This window comes from Pongo pygmaeus, chromosome 8 (genome assembly GCF_028885625.2).
Source record: "Pongo pygmaeus isolate AG05252 chromosome 8, NHGRI_mPonPyg2-v2.0_pri, whole genome shotgun sequence".
Classification (NCBI taxonomy): domain Eukaryota; kingdom Metazoa; phylum Chordata; class Mammalia; order Primates; family Hominidae; genus Pongo; species Pongo pygmaeus.
The window spans coordinates 90365776-90389523 of NC_072381.2; the positions used below are offsets into that span (position 1 = coordinate 90365776).

The following is a 23748-nucleotide window of genomic DNA, read 5'->3' on the forward strand; positions in this document are numbered from 1 at the left end:
GTCCTATAGACAAAGATATTTAGTGATTAAATGGCCTATATACACCTTATTGCTTTACTTCCAAATATCAAATATAAGAAAGCCTATTTTTTTGGGAGACCGAGGCAGGCAGATCACAGGGTCAGGAGATCGAGACCATCCTGGCTAACGCAGTGAAACCCCATCTCCGCTAAAAATACAAAAAATTAGCCAGGCATGGTGGCTGGTGCCTGTAGTCCCAGCTACTCGGGAGACTGAGGCAGGAGAATGGCGTGAACCTGGGAGGCAGAGCTTGCAATGAGCCGAGATTGCGCCACTGCACTCCATCTCAAAAAAAAAAAAAAAGCCTGTTTTTAAAAGTTTCTTAGGTACTTTCCATGGTTTCCCAATTATCTGTGGGAAGCTCTGACTTACTTGTATAGAGTTTAATATATGTGTTCACCATTAAATCCAGGTCATGTTTTATATCAAAATTTATGTTAAGCAAAGCCAAGTTACTCGATCTTTGGTCTGTCAAAGTGTACTTCAAATATGCTTTAAGATGCTTTCATCCATTTTCATGCCATTCATTCTCAACCTTCATCACAGGAAGAATACACAGGACCTTCAGCAATGCATACACATTAGGAAAAAACTTGATGTCAGGCAGATGGAGGGCTTCACAGATGGTGGATGGAAGCTCTGTATCTTTCCCCCTGTGTTGCCATTTGATTCTCCAACAATGAAGCTCGGCTGAGAGCATGTCGGGATTAGGTAAGCCACTTCTACAACATGTCAGCATGGTGTTCCTCCTAGGTATTAAATTTGAGTTGTCCCATGACTGTGGGTACCAGAGATAAGCATTTAAGAGCTTTGAGGTGCTGTTCTGAGAATATATCTTTAAGTTCCTGAATAATGTGCTCCACTGTTGCGACACTTAGGGTTTCTTTATAGTAACTCTCAGAGGTTAGCTGAGATTCCAAGTTACCCTGGTGAGCTCTGCGGAATTTCCCAGGGAGTTTCATTTGAAGATCAAGTTTGGTTGCCAAATTTGTGGCTTCCTCAAACCAAAATTCGTGATAAATTTCAATATTTTCCATCACTTCATTGAGTGAATGCAGTACTGCAGTCAAGCTACCGGCTGCAAAGAAGACATCAGGTTTGACCCTGGAGATTTTTCCCAAAGGCTCTTGTAAAAGGACATTTGTAAGAACAACAGTAGTAACAATGAAATCAAAATCTGTTACTGCACTGCAGTGTACAAATGCACGGCCAGCTATACAGTTATTCCATCTAATATTTGTGTCACTATTTATACTCTCTAAACATAAAACAAGTGCTTGCTGGAGTTCCACCAAAATTTCAAAAGCATCATGCCTGCCTGTTCACTGAGAATGGCAGATTTCCTTCAGTTCTTTACCCCTTTCTTTACTGTTCTGAAAAAGGACAGAAATCATAAAGTTTTAAAAGCAGTTGTGGCGATAGATGGAAAAAAGAACAAACTTCCTCAATTGTTCCTAATGCAACAGATACTCCCGTAACAGGTACTGTTTTTGCCAACCACATATTTATGGCACAGGAAGAGTAGAGCATGTAAATAGCTTGGGGATATTTCTCTAAAAGTCTAGAAGCAACAACTTTCATTTTGAAAGAAAATCCACTAGACACAATGTAAGCCTGGCCACGACAATACTCCATATTTAATCCCCACTTTTCAGTTATCATAGTGTGAAATTTCACAGCCAAAATTTCTGCATCAGCTTCATAAGGCATGAAGCCTACAAATTCCTCTCTTAGGTTATGACATTCATCAAGAAACCTCACCAACACACGTAGGTGCTCTTCCCCTGCTATGTCCACTACATGGTCAGTGATAGTGGACCTGAGAGTTTATTCTCGAATACAGCTCTCACAGATCTCTAGCATCTGTTTTTGCTGTGTTTTTGAACAATACAACGTGTTAACTGCTGTTGTCTCAAACTGCTTTCTCAGAAGCTCTTCACCAGAATTTATCCGGGCCGACACTCCAGCAGTGCTTGAAAGTTATCTGGAGTAAAGAGATCTTCTGGGATCTCATCAGCCTCATATCCATCCAGAGGTATGTTTTGCTTTCCCATCAGAATCAAGATTTCAAACAGAGATTTTAGTTATTCTTTGTTTTCCTTCTCTTCAAGGGTTAGAGGTAAAATGTCCTCATCTTGTCCTTCACCCTCTTCTTCGCTGGGGTTCTGAGCATTGCTATTGTTGGTTTCTTTATGTTTTTGTTCCTGTTCAGAAGTTTCATCAACTTTTTTTCTGTTTCAGTGTCCTGATTTCGTCTTCACTCAGTTCTTTTATTCGTTTTCTGTGTCTACTCTGTGTGTTGTTCAAATGACTGGGAAAATCAAATATTGTTGGTATTGCATTATCTCGAAGAACTGTCCTGTAAGTAAGGACTCTCCCAATGACTTCATGAGTATCTGCTTCAATTAGTTTTGAGAAATAAAATAAACTAATTATTTAGTTTTCTGATGCCTCTGCAAAATGTATAGTTCTACAGATCATAGAGGTCTCAAAATGTTTGGCACATAATTGATCATGTTTCTTTAGCTGATCAGGTGTTTTATCTTCTAAATCTGCTCTCCTACAATTGTCCACCCACTTCTGGCATCTGGCCGGGTCCCGCGGGAACTTGAAGAAGGCCAGGTCGGACTGTGTGCTCTTCCGCGTGCAGTTAGGGGCAGCACAGAAGTTCCGCATCATTGCCGGCCGCCGGCAGGCTCAGCCCCCTCCCCTCCTCCCCAGGGCAGTCCGCCCGCCCATGGGGCCAGGGAGGGGAGCCAGGCCGGCTGGCCGGCTCGGCAGGACTGGCGCGCGGGGGCGACAAATTCTTATAGTTTGACTTTCCATTTTTAGTTTTAATTATGTTATGCCACTTATGAAAGAAAATATTCTGACTGCTCATTCCCAAAATATCTCAATTAAGTGCAAGGCAGAAACATTGGGTTAACTTCAACGTTTGTGAAAGTTTTCCCCAGAAAATTAAAATCTCCCATAGATATAGAATGCTCAGTCAGGACCACCTAAATACAGCTCTCAAAGACAAAACTGTAGGCACAAATATTTCTAAAGTAAATGATAAACACATGGATGTACCAAGGATATTTTCATGATGCTGTAACTTTAAGCTTCTTCATGTGTTGAGAAAGTATCTTTTTAAAATAACTCTGGAACTGCAGAACATTGAAAATGAGTGTGTTTCTGTGCAGCATTTGTGGAATGCTGGCCACCAAAGAGACATTTACAGCAATTGCAAATTTGCTTTTAAATTGATCCCCCATGACCCCAAAATATTTTTATCCCTTGCTAGTTATCTATTTTCTCTCTTAAATAATCCTGCCTTTTTATAACACTTTACTCCTGTTGCAAATTTTTTCACCAAATGCACAGTTAACTTTAAATCCATTTCAAAAGGCAAAGAGAAGATACCGGTAACTCTTACTTTGAACCCTATATATGCTTTTGTCCTGTCTATTTATGTTCAGTTTGTCGGACTTTCCCCAAAACTGATAGTTATTCTATTTAATTCAATTTAGCCAAATATCATGGGCTATAAAGTCAAGATTATACCAGAAGGGGCAATTGTCATAATTTAAGGTTTTGAGGCCACTCATGTCATGCTATTTTGGGGAATAACTAGACAAGACACAAAAGAACATCATTGTCACTGTTTCAGATATCATCTCATGAAACTGGTTTATTGGCCAGAATAATCCCAGGAATTTCTCAATGAAACTCAATTATGAACAATGAGACATGTCAATGAGGCATTGACAGGAAATCAAACATTCCACGTATGCAAATATCTGACTAAAAAGTTTTCTCATTTAAGAGAATTTTAAGAATTTTAAGAAATTCAAGGATTTTATTCCTAAATTGTACTTTCTGTCATTTATTTATATAATTTAGAATAATCATTTTGAGCATTAGTGTGATGGACACTGCAAATGTATCCGTTAAAATGTATTTACTCCATCTGTTAGTAAAGACTTCAGGTTTGGGAGGTTGTACCTCCTAATCCCACCTTCCTTGGCATTTGAAATTGGAGGGGAAACATTTATTGTTTCACAAGTGGGCTTCTCTATTCCATTTAGGCCCATGAGACTGCAAAAGATATTTGCTAGGGACACCTAATTAAAAAAAAAAAAAAGTCTAAGTCTTTATGCAAATGGTTGATGATGTCCCATAAACTTAGCAGCCATGGTTTAACCACAAGACTCACCAGATGAAACTGCCTTAGTACAGTGCCTGTTACAAAACTAGAATACGGAACAGAACAAACATAAAGAGCCTGTGATGCCATCATAGAGTAGCTAAATTAAAAAATCCAGGAAGTTGCCAACTGGCGTCAGGCAACATTATTTGAGCTGGGTTGTCTGTCACTTGTAACTAAATGCATACTACCAAGACAATGTTTATTCTTCTATGTCAGTGATGCCTGCAGGGCTAATAACAGTATTTGCCACATTACATAAAGTTACTCAGGACTTTCTATGTTTTCTAACTCATGTGTTTAATTTGTATAGTGTATCTCTCTTCTCCTGTTAGCTATTACTGTATGGACTAAGAAATTAATTACTAAAAGATAAGAATTGTCAGCCAGTTTCCTTTGATCTGCTATGACCCTGGAGGAGGGGCATGTGCCAAAGGCCTCAGCTCCCTCCTTACTTTCTTAGGAAGGACTTTCCAGACCTCCATCAAAGTCAAATCCCCTTGTTAAGTATCTTTACTGAGCTACTATACAACAAGCTCTCTTCTAAGCATTTACCTGAATTAATCTATTTAATCCTCACATAATCTATTTAATCCTCACATAAACCTTATTTTACAGACCGTATCATTCCCATTTTAGGCCGTTTGTACTGCTTTAACATAAAACTTCAGAATGAGTAATTCATTAAAAACCAGAAATTTATTTTTCGCAGTTTGGAAGGTGGGAAGTCCAAGATCAAGGTGCCAGCATTTGGTCTAGTGAGGGCCTTCTTCCTACATCCTTCATGCTTTCGCAGAAGGGCAAGCTAACTAAATGCTGCAGGAAGCATCTTTTCTAAGGGCCTTAATCTCATTAATCAGGAGGAAGCTCTCATGGCCTAGTCACTTATTAAAGACCGACCTCTTAATACCATGACATTGGCAACACCTGGATTTTGGAGGGAAACTATTCAAACTGTAGCACAAATGAAGAAAATGAGGCACAAAAGGGCTGGTAGGTAGTATAAAGTCACAAAACAAAGAAGAATTGGAAGTGTGATTTAAATAAAGGCAATTAAAAGCCCTGCCCCCTTAACTTTTATGCTACATGACCATTTAGTTTTTTTTTTTTTTTTTTTTGAGCTGGAGTCTCACTGTGTTGCCAGGCTAGAGTGCAGTGGCGCGGTCTCGGCTCACTGCAACCTCCGCCTCCCTGGTTCAAGTGATTCTCCTGCCTCAGCCTCCTGAGTAGCTGGGACTACAGTCGCCCGCCACCACGCCTGGCTAATTTTTTGTATTTTTAGTAGACATGGGGTTTCACCATGTTGGCCAGGATGGTCTCGATCTCTTGACCTCTTGATCCACCCTCCTTGGCCTCCCAAAGTGCTGGGATTACAGGCGTGAGTCATCACGCCCGGCCCCATTTAGTTTTTTCAGAACACTTGTCTCACATGTTTTTTAAACATTTCCTAACACAATAATTCAATTAACATTCAACCCTCCCACTAGACTACAGGTTCCATACAAGCAGAGATTATATTGAGTAGTTCATTATTGTCTCCTCAACCCTTAGCACAATGCTCACATCGTTATAAGCACTCAGTAAGTGTTCAATAAAAGAGAGAAGAAAAGAAGGAAGGACACAAGGTAAGCACAGAGGAAAAAGGAATGAAAGATGGAAATTAAGACCTAAGCAAGAACCCAAAAGGAAGCTATAGATAACTTATAATTGAGGGCTGTTTTAGCTGCACAGAGGCCTTTTCTGCTTCCTTCTAAGTAGTCGAATTTACCAGATAAATGAGCTGTTACTGTACTTCATATCCAATAATAACATTTCTTCTAGCAATTAACTGAGAGTATGTCCAACACTTCATGTAATAAGGAAAGCTAAAAAGAAAACACACATTAAGAATATAAATAGGCCAGTGCAGTGGCTCATGCCTGCAATCCCAGCACTTTGGGAGGTTGAGGTGGGCAGATTGCTTGAGCCCAGGAGTTCAAGACCAGCCTGGGTGACATGGTGAAACCCCACCTCTATAAAAAATAAAAATAAATAAAAAAACTAGCCAGGTGTGGTGGTGCGTGCCTGTAGTCCCAGCAACCCAGGAGGCTGAGGTGGGAGGGTCGCTTGGACCTGGAAAGGTCAAGGCTTCAGTGAGCTGGGATTGTGCCACTGCACTCCAGCCTGGGCAACAGAGTGAGATCCTTAAAACTGGCTACATATTCAGGATTTAAAGATTTAGAAGAGAGAATAAAATTACTAAACCTACAGAAATACAAAAACCCTCATAAACCATTATGAACACTTTTATGCACACAAACTAGAAAATCTGGAAGAAATTGATAAATTCCTGGAAATAAATTCCTGGAAATTGATAAATTCCTGGAAATTCCTTGAACTGGGAAGAAATAGAAACCCGGAACAGACCAATAGTGAGTTCCAAAATTGAATCAGTAATAAAAAGCCTACCAACCAGAAAAAAATCCCTGGACCAGACAGTTTCACAGCCAAATTCTACCAGATGTATAAAGAAGAGCTAGTACCAATACTACTGAAACTACTCCAAAAAATTGAGGAGGAGGGATTCCTTCCTCTCTCATTCTGTGAAGCCCGCATCATTATGATAGCAATTTCTGGCAGACACACACACACACACACACACACACACACACACACACACACACACAAACTTCAGGCCAATATCCTTGCTGCACATAGATGCAAAAATCCTCAACAAAATACTAACAAACCGAACCTAACAGTACATCAAAAAGCTAATCCACCACAATCAGGTATACTTTATTCCTGGGATGCAAGGTTGGTTCAACATATGCAAATCAATAAATGTGATTAATCACATAAACAGAACAAAAAGCAAAAACCACATGATCATCTTAATAGACACAGAAAAGGCTTTTGATAAAATTTAACGTCCAGTCCATGCTAAAAACCATCAACAAACTAGGTGTCAAAGATACATACTTCAAAATAAAAAGAGGCATCTGTGACAAACCCACAGCCAATATCATACTGAACAGGCAAAAGCTGGAAGCATTCCCCTAGAAAAAAAGAACAAGACAAGGATGCCCACTCTCACTGCTTTTATTCAACATAGAACTGGAAATCCTAGTCAGAGCAATCAGGCAAGGGAAAGAAATAAAAAGCATACAAGTAGGAAAGAGGGGAAGTCAAACTACCTCTCTCCACAGATGCTATGACTCTATACCTACAAAACCCCAGTTACTCCTCAAAGGCTCCTAGATCTGAAAAATAACATCAGCAAAGTTTCAGGATACAAAATCAAAGTACGAAAATCAACAGCATGTCTATACACCAATGTGAGAGCCAATTCAAGAATGCAATCCCATTCACAATAACCACAAAAAGAATAAAATATCTGGTGATAGAGTTAATCAGGGAGGTGAAAGATCTCTACGATGAGAATTACAAAACACTGGTTAAAGAAATCAGAGATGAAACAAACAAAACATTCCATGCTCATAGATAGGAAGAATCAGTATTGTTACAATGGCCATACTGCTGAAAGCAGTTTTCAGATTCAATGTTATTCCTATGAAAACACCAATGACAATTTTTGAAGAGTAAGAAAAAACTATTCTAAAATTCATATAGAACCAAAAAAGGAGCTCAAATAGCCAAAGCAATACTAAGCAGGAAGAACAAAACCGGAGGTATCACATTGCCCAACTTCAAACTATACTACAAGGCTACAGTAACCAAAACAACATTGTACTGGTGCAAAAACAGACAGATAGACCAATGGAACAGGTTAGAGAATCCATAAATAATGCTGCACAACTACAGCCATTGGATCTTCAACAAAGTTGATAAAACCAAGCAATGGGGAAAGGACTCCCTGCTCAAAAAATGGTGCTTGAATAACTGGCTAGCCATATGCAGAAGACTGAAACTGGACTCCTTGCATATACCATCTGCAAAAATCAACTCAAGGTGGATTTAAGACTTAAATATAAAACCTAAAACTATAAAAGCCCTAGAGGTAAACCTGGGAAATACCATCGTGGACATAGATCCTGGCAAGGATTTCACGATGAAAACTGCAAAAGCAGTTGCAACAAAAACAGAAATTGACAGATAGGACCCAATTAAATTAAATAGATTCTGCACAGCAAAAATAACTATCAGCAGAGTAAACAGACAGCCTACAGAATGGGAGAAAATATTTGTAAACTGCATTTCACAAAGGTCAAATATCCAGAAACTATAAGGAATTTAAACAAATTAACAAGCAAAAAAACAAACAACCTCATTAAAAATGAGCAAAGGACATGAACAGACATTTCTCTAACGAAGACATTCATGTGGCCAACAAGCATATGAAAAAATATTCAACATCACTTAACATTAGAGAAATGCAAATCAAAACCAGAATGAGATACCATCTCGTATCAGTCAGCATGGCTAGTATTAAAAAGTCAAAGAATAACAGATGCTGATGAGGTTGCAGAGAAAAGATACTGCTTACACATTGGTAGTAGGAATGTAAATTACTTCAGCCACTGTGGAAAGCAGTTTGGATATTTCTCAAAGAACGTAGAACTAACATTCAACCCAGCAATCCCATTATTGGGTATATAGCCAAAGGAATATAAATCATTCACCATAAAGACACATGAACTCATATGTTCATTGCAGCACTATTCACAATGGTAAAGACATGGAATCAACCTATCAACCTAGATGCCCATTGGTGGTGGACTGGATAAAGAAAATGTGGTACGTGTATACCATGGAACATTATGCAGCCATAAGAAAGAACAAAATTATGTCCTTTGCAGCAACGTGGATAGAGTTGGAGGCCATTATCCTAAGTGAAGTAATGTAGGTAAGAACAGAAAAGCAAATACAACATATTCTCGCCTATATGAAAGGGAGCTAAACATTGAGTATACATGGATACAAAGAAGGAAACAATAGACACTGGGGCCTACTTGAAGATGGAGGGTAGTAGGAGGGTGAGAACCAAAAAGCTATCTATCCAGTACTATTCTCAGTACCTGAGTGATGAAATAATGTGTGCACCAAACCCCTGCAACATGCAATTTACCGTGTAACAAACCTGCACATATATCCCTTGAACCTAAAATAAAAGTTGGAAAGAAAAAGAGAGAGAGAATAAGAATCTCCCAGGAGACCTGAAAGAAGCTATGACTGACTAAAGCAATGGATAAGGGTATAGTCTGTGTCAGTTAACTATTGCTACGTAACAAATTATCCCCAAATTTGGCATCTTAAGAGAGCATGCATTTATTATCTCACAGTTTATGTGAGTTAGGTATAACTTAGTTGGATCCTTTAGTTCAGCACCTTTCACAAGGCTGCAATTAGGTTTTTAGTGCAGGTTCGCAGTCATCTCAAGGTTAAACTGGGGCAGGATCTCCTTCTAAGCTCATTTAGTGGTTGTTGATAAGATTCACTTCCTTGTGTGCTGTTGAACAGAGGCCACCTTCAGTTTCTTGAAATATGAGGCTCTTCATCATGTCAGCTTGCTTCATCAAATCTAGTAAAAGATAGCATCTGCTAGCAAGGCAAAAGTCATGATATTTTATAACTTAATATGGAAAGGACATCTTCTCACTTTTGCCATCTTCTGTTCATTAGGAGCAAGTCACTAGGTTCAGCCCACGATCAATAGGAGAGGATTACTCAAGGTCATGAATACCAGGAGGTAGGGATCATTTTAAAAGTTTGCATAATATGTAGTTCTTTCTATAGCTAAAAAAACTACATATAAATTACATAATGTATACTTTATAATTATGTATTTTTATTTTTAAGCCAAGGACAATGTAAGTGTAAAATAACAATATGTACTCATGTATATCATTATATAAACTCTTATTATTAAAGTCCATTTACTTTCAAGAGAAGTGGTTCAAATCACAGATTAAAACAGTAAAAATGTTAAGTTCAAATAAAATGTATATACGTGGCAGCATATTTGCCATTTTTTAACTGTGGAATATGAAATAAAATCGTAAGTTCCTGTCATGCAACTGTGCCTTCTAAATGGTATTTAATAAATAAACATTAAAAGCAAGGAATGTAATTCAGACACTAGGTAAGGAGGAAGTACATGCAAACTGATAGAAAATAAAAATGCAGTTCAACTAAATGATGAATATAACAAACCCAATTTCCAGGCCTGAAAATTCGAGAAAAAATTTCCAGTAAATCATTGGAGGGATTCATTCGTCACCTCCCCTCCTCTGCCCACCTCTCACTAGCTTTCTGCGAGGAGAGGAGATGGTGTCCCAAACCAAAATCTGTGTGTCCCTGGGTAACTTCCTCAAGATATAGCCAAATCAGAAAGGTATTATGAATATTTCTGGGAACATTACTGGACCATTATGCATAAGCGTTAAATTGAATATTCAAGGGGCACCACATTATTTTTTCAAAAAGAGCCTAGTGCGTTTTACCAATACCAGGAATGAGTTTATTTTCATGTGGTTTTAATTGGCCTGAGGTTTGACACAGCTTTACTTTGTCAGTAAGGACTGTTTTATTTTAAAATACAACAGAATAATTGAATGTCAATTTAAAAGGTAGAGAAAGCCAACAGACTACCTAACCTGATGCACAGTTTTTTGCCTCAGCTGAAATCTACTTGGCTTATGTTCCAGGTCACTAGACGGGGAGTAGGGGAGGGCCCCATGATGTGCATTATGGTTATCTGAAAGCCACCCAACAATATATACATTTTCTTGCCTCCCCTTTGGCCTTGTAGACCAAGGAAAGTAAGTGGGAAAAGGTTGAGAGGCCATTTTTAAAACATAAGAGAAACAGAATAGGAAAAAAGCCGCAGAAAACACCTAGACTAAGACTTAAGGCAAAGAAAGAAATCTGGGCTCCAGGATTTCCAAAAAGAAAAGATAAGACAAGACAAAAAAAAACTGCTGGGTACAATTGGCATATATCAGGATATCCAGTCACTTATATCTTTTTGCAAACTGAAATTCTGAAACTGGTAGTGAATATTTGTTAGGATTTCAGCACAGAACAAAAACATTAATTCTATGTGAAGTCTGTGTGGAATTGACTTCAGGTGCATGAAGGAAAGATCGAGGAAATAGTCTTAAAATCAATCCAACAGAGTTGAGATAAGGAAGGGAGTAGTATAATAATTATGCTTCCAGATCATCATCATATTTCCATCAAAATGACTTAAATGCTTATATTTTACACTCATATAGTCTTAAAAAAAACCCTCCAAATCATTTATAATCCAATGATTGAGAATTATCTATGGGCCCAGCATTTTCAGATATCTTAGAATTAGTGGGTAGGGGAGCATCTAATGGATGGTGTGTGTGTGTGTGTGTGTGTGTGTGTGTGTGTGTAGAGGCAGGAGGTGACAGGTGGCTTTGGAGGCCATGGAGTACAGCTATGGATTCAATACAAGAATCATTTCTATACTCTATCTGGCCCATGAGTACAGTGAATCCAGTTTAAGATCTTCAAGGACAGAAAATGTACTACTTTAGGGAGCCTGTCTGCTTCCTTTTCAGAAAATATAATTGACAAAATGTATTTCCTTATTGCAAAAGTTGATCATACAAATTGGGTCGTTCTTGTTATACCAAACTGAAACAGAGTCAAAAGGCTGGGGGAGAAAGCACTCAGGGCACAATAACAGTGATACAAGAACGTAATTCTCTCTGAGTCTGGCTGCTGAAACTGCCTACTGTAACCTGAAACCAGTTTTATCTAATAGCTTCTGAAACAACATCCTGCAATTCTAAGAATAGTTTTACTCATGTCTGTCACTTACCAATCTAAACTTGTCATTTTTCCCAAAACTTTACCAGTGCCAATGGACTTTCTCAAAGAGCAATACATAATACTTCTATTTATTTATTTATTTATTGAGACAGTCTTGCTCCATAGCCCAGGTTCGAGTGCAGTGGTACAATCTTGGCTCACTGCAACCTCTGCCTCCTGGCTTTGAGAGATTCTCCTGCCTCAGCCTCCCAAGTAGCTGGGATTACAGTCACACACCACCATGCCCAGCTAATTTTTGTATTTTTGGTAGAGACGGGGTTTCGCCATGTTGGCCAGGCTGGTCTCGAACTCCTGACCTCAAGTGATCCGCCTGCCTCAGCCTCCCAAAGTGCTGGGATTACAGGTGTGAGCCACTGTGCGGGGCCTCATTTCTCAATCTCTCTCTCTCTCTCTTTTTTTTTTTTTTTAAATAAAACCGCTAACCTTCTCTTTGATCTTTGGACATGCCAAAGACCATCCAGTCTGCATGTATGCCCTGAATTGCAATTCTTTCTTCCCCAACAAAATGTTTTAATTTCAGAGATTCATCTGTATTTTATTTGACTTTGACACTTACTATGAAGTTGAAATTTTCACTCTATAATGTCCACCATTAATATCTCAGAATGAAACTAAATTATGCCTTTGGAGACACACATGTACACCCACATGCACACACGCATGCACAAGACAATACATAGAACAGGAGAACGATTATACTTTTCCCTAAATATATATTTCCCAAATTAACTATTTCTCAAATTTCAAATAGAAATATTTTACTATCCATATAGCTATATCCTGGATATGGACCAGTTTAATCTTCACACTATTCAGCTCAGAAAAGAAAATATTATTCCAAATCTTGGTTGATTAGTACAGAAGAGAGTACAACTGTTTAAGGCTGTTTTCACGCTGCTGATAAAGACATACATACCTGAGACTGGGCAATTTATAAAGAAAAAGAGGTTTAATGGACTCCCAGTTCCACGTGGCTAGGGAGACCTCACAATCATGGCAGAAGGTGAAAGACGCATCTTACATGGCAGTAGACAAGAGAGAATGAGAGCCAAGTGAAAGGGGAAACCCCTTATAAAATCATCAGCTCTTGTGAGACTTACTACCATGAGAACAGTATGGGGGAAAGCGCCCCCATTGTTCAATTATCTCCCACTGGGTCCCTCCCACAATACGTGGGAATTATGGGAGCTACAATTCAAGATGAGATTTGAGTGAGGACACAGCCAAACCATATCAACAACTCTTTCTTAACTTGTTCTGGTCTTTCTAGTTTTTCGAATGCAACAGAGAATACATTCGAGTGGATTCAAATAGGCCCCAAGTAAGCTTGTCTGGCAGGAGGGAAAACTGAGGCATAAAGACATAACTCCATGTTAAAATTGAGTATAAGATAGAATTGAAAGCCACTTATATAACCTAAGAAAATGAGACATGTCTACAAAATAATCAGAGACTTCTGACCTCCCCAGGCAAGGACAACTACCTTCTTTCAGATACACCTCTGTTTTGATACCACTAACTATAATACTTAACCAGGTGAATGAGTACGGGAAAGAAAAAAAAAACTGACTTTTTAAAGGATTTTATTCACAAAACATTTATTCGTTTCTAGGATCTCATTCTTTGCAGACATACCTATGGAACAGAAAGGCCAGCATTGAGTTCCTAAAGATCCTCAAAAGGGGCATTCAGCAAGGAGGTAGGGTGGGGAAGAAAGACCTGCCCATGGACAGATGAAAAAAAACAACAGGTCCTGGCCTGGGGCAAAATTTTCCAAAGACAATGGAGATAAAGGCCTGTGAGTTTTTTGAGTTCTGGGGACCTGTCTACATTCTTCCTGATAGCTGCATCCAGGAAGAATCATAATATCCCAGTATGATCTGTTTGATACAGACAGCTTAGGGTATTATTTTATTTTATTTTATTTTATTTTATTATTTTATTTTATATTTCAGGCGGAGTCTCGCCCTGTTTCCCAGGCTGGAGTGCAGTGGCGCGATCTCTGCTCACTGCAACCGCCGCCTCCTAGGTTCAGGCAGTTCTCCTTCCTCAGCCTCCAGAGTAGCTGGGATTACAGGCACGCACCAGCACTCCTGACTACTTTTTGTATTTTTAGCAGAGACGGGGTTTCGCCATGTTTGCCAGGCTGGTCTCACACTCCTGACCTCAGGTGATCCACTCGCCTTGGCCCCCCAAAGTGCTGGGATTACAGGCGTGAGCCACCGCGCCCAGCCCGCTTAGGGCAATTTTATCTATTAAAGTCTTTGGGCACCATACGCCCTGAAGCGATGACAGAACCTCAGTGATCATGATGGTACCATGCCTTGTGTGCAGCAAGACCAGAAATTCCACGACTTCCATCCAGGAAAAATCTCCTATGCTCCACTTCCACCCCCAGAGAAACAGAGCTACTGCCTTCAACGGATTAGCCAGCTTGGGCAATGAGCATTTGATCACTAACCACTCTGGGCAAAGATAGAAGCGCCTCCCTGAATATTCTGAATTACCTAAGAAATCTAGGCTTTCATATAACCTTGGAGGATGAGGAGATGAGGATCCCCAATAATGGTGATGGTTTAAATGCCTGCCTACTTTCTAGGAAGGGGTATGGAAATAAAGTAAATTTTACTTAGTGAAATAAAAGATGTGACATTCCTTACACCCCATATTGCATAGTAAAATTCAAATTGGATACATATTTTTAGAGGCAAGAATGAAGAAACTGATGTCGGAGAAAGTTGAGTCGCTTACCCAAGGTCATTAGGTTGTTAAAGCCAGGACTATAACCCAGCTCCGGATTCCTGATACAGTATTCTCCATCATTTATAACTATATTTGTTCTTAATTTTAACATTAGATTTTTCAAACCATTTTTAATGTGTAAACGCTGGACATTGAGGCTCAGAGAGTAGGGCTTGCTAGTGAGTGGTAAATCATTCAATACTTACTGGATTAAAGGTTTAATTGATAGAAAATTGTACTGTGGCAAAGAAGTCAAAAAGACTTAAATAGATTTTAATTTCTAAAACAAGTATTTATGAACGGGAATTTTTCCTAAGTTATTTTATACTAGGGACTGGTTGGAACAAAAAGATAAATCAGTGTGTATCCTCAAAATGTGTTTAAAATATAGAGTGTCTGTGACAGAACAAAAAAGAGAGTGACTAGTTCATGAAGACTGTCAGTTATGTATCTTTAAAAGTCCGTTCTGACACTGATATACTAGGTTAAACCAAGTGTGTCTCCAAGATAACGACACATTTATTTCCAAAGTTATTTAATCACATAACTTTTCCACAAAATATTCAATACGACTAGTGAAGACATATAAGCTCTTGTCACAACTCTCTTACATCAATTATGTAAAATAATTTTAACACCCCAAAAGTGAGAGTATCTTTCTAAAGTGAAATAATTATCAATAAAATAGTGACAGAGTGAAATTGCTTTAACTTTGAGACAGTCTATGATAATTTGACATGGTGAAGTTTTTATGGTCTGAGAAGCCTTTTCTTTAAAGTGAGAAGTTTCAGTAGTTGAGCTCGCAATGACAAACTTAAATAAAATGACTCTTTAATATTGGTGTCCATAGCAATATTAATAATGCAATAAACAAGAACAATTGGCATTATATTTAAAATCCTATTATTTCAGTTATTGTCAATAATAATTATTGCCTGAACTGAGCTGCCCACTTTCGTTAATTACCAGTGCATGTTGGTGATTCTATTGCATTTGAATTTTCAAAAATATGTTTGAATTTTGTATATTTGGACTTTCTGACATAGACAAAATCTCTTAACCATATTACATGTTGAGTGTTCATTCAAATGAACTTTCAACAAGTTGTGATTCAGTTCTTACCAAATGCAAAGTGGTTCTGTAAATTAAATCATATGTCCATTTAAACATAGAACATTGTCCCCGATAACATTTAAGATGATTGATGGCATTTTCTTTATTTTCCTTAAACCTTCTCTCTAGGATGATGAGATCACCTGATCTCAAACACTCAGATCCCAGAAGTAACCTTCCTTCATACTAAGGCCTAACATTTAAAAAGTAATGAACCTAGTAATGAACCAATGCCAATTGTCCTTGCAGCAAAAGCTAGAGAATCGGAAAGCTGAGTAATTTTCTTGCAATCTGGTGGCTGTTCTGTGAAGATAGAAGTTTGGTAGCAGTTGGTGTCATTTGCTGGCAGTTGCCAACCAACTGTGCATTGCCTGGTGGAGGGAAGCAGTTGAGGATAGAGGGAGAAGGGAGTGGCTTATATATAAAGCAAACTCTTATAACCCCAGAAGATCAAAGCCTGAACCAAACAGGTGAGAATTGTTCACTTTGAGGGTCATCTCTGGAAGCACTATCAAGAGGAGTTGCAAAGCTTGTTAATTTCATTTGAGATTCAACACTAACCAAGAAAAAAAAATATAGAAACTAAGGGGCCTATTTCCAAACAGTTTAAAGGAATGTGTCACATTTCTCTTCCTTCTGCAGCAAGTATCAGCTATGTGTCCACATTGCTTGATGAGACAGGCCTCTTAACATTTTGGTTTAACAAAGAGAATGAGTTCCTTAGTGGAATGAAAGTAATATAACGTAGAAAAGAAGTCAGGAAACCATGTGTCTGATTACGCAGTCAAGACTCCAAACCATTACAAGAAAACACTCAGTAAAATAATATGATATAGAATAAGGAGAGAAAGAGAAACCAAGTTTTCCTGTAGTAACTCTGTAGGTGTGCACAGAAGAGGGAGAGAACAGAGAGTCACTGGCATATAAGGTATATCTATAAGGGATAAATATGACATACCTCTTATAGAATCTACATACAAAAGTCACTCAAGGAATATTTGTTGAATGAATAAATAATCAGCTTAATAAAGAGGAACTAACCCCAAGTTCTAAGAAACCTGGTATTTAGGCTGGGCGCGGTGGCTCATGCCTGTAATCCCAGCACTTTGGGAGACCGAGGCGGGCGGATCACCTGAGGTCAGGAGTTCGAGACCAGCCTGACCAACGTGGTGAAACCCCGTCTCTATTAAAAATACAAAAATTAGTTGGGCATAGTGGCACATGCCTGTAATCCCAGCTACTCGGGAGACTGAGGCAGGAGAATCACTTGAACCTGGGAGGTAGAGGTTGCAGTGAACCGAGACTGCCCCATTGCACTCCAGCCTAGGCAACAAGAGCAAAACTCCATCAAAACAAAACAAAACAAAAAACAACAACAACAACAAAAAAAAACCTAGTATTTATCCGGAAAGAATAAATATACCAAGTGTGATTGACACACAATGAATGACCAATATCAAGGTATGCTATGTTTCTTAAGCACATACCCAGAATGTAGCATCCCATGGAGACCACCATTCATGCCAATTTGACTGAGAATCAACAATACCACCAGAAGAGATCAGGGGAAAAATTTAGGGAAAATTTAAAAGGATCCAGTAATACATATAAGAAATAATAAACTTGGAAGGGGATTGAAAAAATACACACACTTGTAATCTCAGATGTTCATATATCAATGCACACATCATGGAAAAATAAAATTTGAGATTTATGATGTAGAATAACAAATACTGATTGATAAGTTGTTAGGCTAAAACTTAAAATTTATATAGGAATAGAATTTTAAAGTATATATTATTGAATAGGAACAGATTTGGCCAGGAGAAGAGAAAGAGAAAGAGGTAGATTGGTGCTAAATGTCTCAGATAGATCTGATCTTATTTCTGATAAAATATACGAGGAATAAATGATGTCTAACATATAGGAGGTAATTAATATGTATTTGCTAAGTTAGAGAAGAAAAAATAAGCAACAAAACAAGTGAGATTTTAAAATAAATGTAGAAAAACCAGCTAGAGAAAAATGGACAAAGATGAATGAAAAGTTCAAAGTGTCAATTTAGATATAAAAAATTAAATGAGAAAAAAAGTGACTAAAAGTGACAAAATATAAAAAGTCAATGTAATTGGATATCAAAGAAAAAGAGGTGTTAAGACATAATATTAAGATATACTGTGTCACCCAAAAGAAAAGAAGTTTAAAAATGTAGGATAATTAAAATTAATAATTTTAAAACAAACAGGAAAAAAACAGCTAGTCACAGACAAGTCATGTGGGTTCACAGGGAATTTCTAGGACAGTCAAACTTCCTGGACTAATAGTTTCCAGCTGAAGCAGATGGTGTGCATTCTTCCATGTTAAGGAACAAAGAGAGAAAGATCCATATGTCATCCTTATGCTCCTCACCTTTATAGTTGAGCATAAAATCTCACATCTCAACCACTGTATCTCTCATTACTTCATTGCTCTGTAGGAAGAGAAAGAGAACATTGCAGAACATCTAAGGGTATTCTTAATTCCTGTGATTGCACTGCTAAACGACAGGACACTTGAGCCACTACCAACGCTGCCATCATCACAATGAGTGTAACAGCATGTCCTCAGAAAACTTCTCTGGTTTCTCAGATCTCTAAAACAATTAATACATACTATATAGAAATTCATGATCAGGTAAATTGAAGCATACAAGAAGCCATTGAATAAAAAGAACAATTGTTACATACTATATGACCACATAAAGGAAACTGATGCTATACTTGCTATACTATGCAAGATGTAGATCCTAACATTGGCGTGGGGGAAAGATCCAGCAGCAATGGGGAACTCCAATGCAACATACTACGGTAAAACCAATGTATCTGGCAGTTTCTTATTATGTCTTCACTTCCTTCCCAAGGGAGGCACAAGAAGTAATGAGGAAACCTAATGCTGTCTCAGAAAAAGGAATTTGTTTTAAAACTGAATGAGAAAAAGTGATCATGGTATCCTGGCAGCATGGTAGCATGGCAGAAGTGGGAAAAATGAACATAGAGAGTTGATTGCACAAACTCTGAAGAAAAAAGAAGCATGAACCCTGTACCTTAAGTTTCTGAAATGGAAGACATAGAGTGTAGAATTCTTATAATGCAGTACTAAATTATCTGCAAGAGGAAGAAATGGGGGAGGGGGATCTGAGGAAACAGAATATTTAAAAAATAAGTTCAGAAAGAAAAAAAGAAAAAGACAAATTTTGGAAATCGCTAGTGACATTAATAACTGAGTCACAAAAGCCATGGATAATGAGGGCAATGGCAAGATTTCCTCCAAAAGTGAAATTAAGATAAAATTAGGAGAAAGGCAGAATAATGAATGAGATAAGCCATTTTCAGGAGAAACCCACTCTTACTGATAATCTGTAACTGGAATTGCTGACTTGAGTGCCCTTCAGGAAGATATATCTGGAATGTGATTATAAATAACAAAAGCTTAAACCTAATCAACTGTATGCATTATGGAGAAAAGAATGCATTTACAAAAGGTGATGGTTGATCTGCACAGAGTCTAAAATTTATGGACTTAGATACAAAGTGATTTTCTTTGCTTTTCTTTTTTTTTTTTTTTTTTTTTTTGAAAAGGAGTCTTGCTCTGTCGCCGGGCTGGAGTGCAGTGGCACAATCTCAGCTCACTGCAACCGCAACCTCCTGGGTTCAAGCAATTCTCCTGCTGGTGAATTGGTGGGATTGTAAACTAGTTCAACCCTTGTGGAAGTCAGTGTGGTGATTCCTCAGGGATCTAGAACTAGAAATTCCATTCGACCCAGCCATCCCATTACTGGGTATATACCCAAAGGACTATAAATCATGCTGCTATAAAGACACATGCACACGTATGTTTATTGCCGCATTATTCACAATAGCAAAGACTTGGAACCAACCCAAATGTCCAACAATGATAGACTGGATTAAGAAAATGTGGCACATATACACCATGGAATACTATGCAGCCATAAAAAATGATGAGTTCATGTCCTTTGTAGGGACATGGATGAAATTGGAAATCATCATTCTCAGTAAACTATCGCAAGAACAAAAAACCAAACACCGCATATTCTCACTCATAGGTGGGAATTGAACAATGAGAACACATGGACACAGGAAGGGGAACATCACACTCTGGGGACTGTCGTGGGGTGGGGGGAGGGGGGAGGGATAGCATTGAGAGACATACCTAATGCTAGATGACGAGTTGGTGGGTGCAGCGCACTAGCATGGCACATGTATACATATGTAACTTACCTGCACATTGCGCACATGTACCATAAAACCTAAAGTATAATAATAATAATAATAATAATAATAAAAAGATTAAAAAAATAAAAATAAAATAAAAATAAAAATAAAAAAAGAAAAGGAGTCTTGCTCTGTCGCCAGGCTGGAGTGCAGTGGCACAATCTCAGCTCACTGCAACCTCCTGGGTTCAAGCAATTCTCCTGCCTCAGCCTCCCGAGTAGCTGGGACAAGAGGCGCACACCACCACATCCGGCTAATTTTTGTATTTTTAGTAGAGACGGGGTTTCACCATGTTGGCCAGGATGGTCTCAATCTCTTGGCCTTGCGATCTGCCCACCTTGGCCTCCCAAAGTGCTGGGATTACAGGCGTGAGCCACTGCGCCCAGCCCGTGGTTTTCAAAATATCACTATCATTACCCTGCTAGAGCTCAGATCCAAGCAGTGAACCTCTACCATTCATTTATTGTTCCTTTCCAAGCTCCTTACTGTTTGTGTTAATTCATATTGCCAACCTTAATGTTTTTCTGAAATTTTGTATTTTATAACCTGGCATATGTGGAAGTATCACTACACTCAACAGACCAGGATGTGTGTCCTTATTCTGCTAATTACCAACTTTGCGTCCCAACAGCAGATTATTTAGCTTCGAGTAAGGTTATGATTAACAAATAAAAGAATATGCATGAAAACATTTTGAAAACTGTAAAACATTATTCAGATGTTGAGCATTGCTACTTAAATCTTTGTAACATTCTGAGGTGGTTGCTTTAAGGAATTTTTAAACTTTTGCAAATGAAGTAGCTTAGAAGCATATTCCTGTGGTGTGAGCTAGCCTCACAATGTATAATAAGAGTTTTGCAGACTGAGTCAAGCTAGGTGTGGTTGTCTGGTTGCTGCAACAAGGTGCTTTTGTGATCATTTCTAAAAGGAACCTACCTGCAGCACAGGTTGGTCTTCTCCAAAAATACCTCTCTACTGAAAGCTGGCACAAGCTGCTGAAATGGCTCTATTTCATGAAAGGCACACAGAGCATAAGCTTACCTAATTAATAATTTTCACGGTTGTTTTCCTTTTCCTCTTTGCAGCTGCTGAATGGAGTGGCTCTGATTAAGCCATACCACATCGTGAGAAATGTCGCTTCGCAAGGGTGTTACATTCTGAATTTCCCCCTACTTTGATCCCTGCTCATTGGCCCCTTTGATCTCTAAACAGGATGTACAAGGTTCACTAATCAATGCTTTCTCTCATTTTTGGTTCTTTGTGAAGTGTTTGTATTTAAATCATTGACTAGAATAGGTGAATATGTATGACCTGTGTCTTTTTCCATTTGGTCTTTCCATTTTCAAAAGACAGAAGGAAGAAAATATTTTCAACCGAGTTTTCATTCAAAGCTGAGTTAAGCAGCAAAGTATATCTTGGGGATTGCAGATGGTGCTCAATTCTTCTTTAAAAATTTGGATCACTTTCTAAGGAGAATTAAAGGATTGCAGAATGAAAGAATCGTGCCCATTGTTGTCCATTCCAAACCATGCAAAGTGGAACATAAGTCCCTTTAATCTCAGATGCCAATGGAGAAATGTACCTGCAGCAGGCTTAGTGCTAACTTTTCCAAGCACTAAAGGGTCTCCTTCTTTTGAGGACTCACAGGTGTATGGAAAAGTAAGAAGCCTAGCACTGAGGAAAGAACCAATAAAACAAAACCTAAATGTTAAGTGAAAAATAGGGAACACCCACAGCAAGTACTATTGGAGTTTAGAAAAGGGAGAGAGACCTTGATAGCTGGATAATCAGGGGAGACCTCCTAGAAGAAGTAGGTTTTGCTGGTTCAAATTCATCCCAGAGAGTGGGAACTGTGTGCAAAGTTTTGGAGCTGGAAACGCCATACCACTCTTACTCCTTATGAACATGTGAAGTATCAACCCCTGTTTGAAGGTGACATGTCTTTTGCTATCCATTAATCAATCCCCCTGTCCTTCAATTTTTATTACAAGAGAGAAAATGAGGGCAGGTATCAACCATACCAAATTATTCTATGGGATATCCTGTTTTCCATTTTACCTTGTATCAATACCTTACCAGATTAGACATGGAAGGGCTAATTACCGTATTCCCTCTCCTTTGATATAGCATAGCCACTTCCAATGTAGCCTAAGTCATTAAGCCTTGACCAAAGAGCAAACAATTCTCAGTTCCATAGTTTCATATGAAGAATTTTATCAAAAACTACTTACATTTTCCACTTTCATAGAATCACAAAATTGGTTATTGGAATATGAAAGCTAAATGACACTTGAAATTTATTGTGGTCAATTCCATCAATTTCCAGATGAGGAGACTTGAATCTCAGAATGGTTATGTGGTTTGCCCAGAGCTTCACGGCTAATTAAATCCTAGGCTTTTCATCCTGTGCTTTCCCCTGCATCAAATTTTCCTTATTTATTAAGCAAAGGAATTATATATCTGAGAGTTTATCTATCTCTAAATTCTATGATGTCTTTCTTTATAAATCTTGGAAAAAATCAAAGTCTGAAAGGCAGATTACAGCACTCTAATTTTGGTTCACAAAGGACCACACTAAACTGGCCTGCTGTGGTTCAAATGTAAAGTGCTAAATGGTAGAGCAAGTTAATGCCTTGGTTGTTTGCTGTTGGAGGTAAAAATATATCTGTAGGTCTCAGCCAAGTTCCTGTGGATATTTGTCCACATCCCCAAAATACCACACACACTTGGCAAGAATGGAAGATTACAGCCAAGCAAGGCCCAGATCTTGAATAGCAAGAGTATTTCGAGTAAAGAACAACATACAATGGCAAAGCTCTCATACTTAGGTATGCCATTTATCTCCATAACGTTCTGTAATGTTGTTCTTTTCTCTTTGTTTCTTCTGCCTTTCCCCATCCTGTATTCCAAACTCTACAAAATTGCAAGAATGACTTTCATTTTAAGTTATATTTGAGATAGGATAAAAATTACAATGAAATAGTTCAGCTACTTATTGCATTTTCTTCTATTTTCTGTATTTTCCAAATTTTCTCTAAAGTGACAATATGTATTAATTATAGAATGAACAAATAAACCTCCTTACAAACATTTTAGATTACTAAGGTACTGACAGCTAGAATTTTGAAATTCTCTCTCGAAAGTCATTCCAAGTTGTTTTCTTCCTGGTGTTTTATAGCCGTTATATTGCTATTTGTTTTCCTTACAAGTGAACTTGAATGAGATCCTTAAATTTGCTGTTGGTAGACTTCTTTTGGAAAAAAAAAAAAAGTGTATCTTTAGGACTGGTGAACACTACTTTAGCATATTGGTGAAAACAGAGACTGGGTATGGCAGCTATCGGAGCAACATACTATCCTAAGATGTTTAAATAAAGCTTACTAAAAGTGATTAGGGCCACTAGATCTCCCTATTGACTTGGATTAATGCCGTAATTCAGAAACAAATTGGCTTTATATATGAATGTTCACATTAAATTGATTGGCAAGATAGAATTTAAGATCAAATTCATTAAGAATTTCAGAATCTTGAAAGACATGCCTTCTAACTCAATGCTGTTAAAGCTTTGATTGATAAATTCTTTTTTTAAATTTACCACACTCTAAA

The 23748-nt window shown here is 38.1% G+C and overlaps 1 pseudogene; it reads right to left on the reverse strand.

The window, feature by feature from the left end:
* Positions 1–343: 343 nt before the first annotated feature.
* Positions 344–2697, reverse strand: LOC129006660 (52 kDa repressor of the inhibitor of the protein kinase-like; annotated as a pseudogene).
* Positions 2698–23748: the final 21051 nt, after the last annotated feature.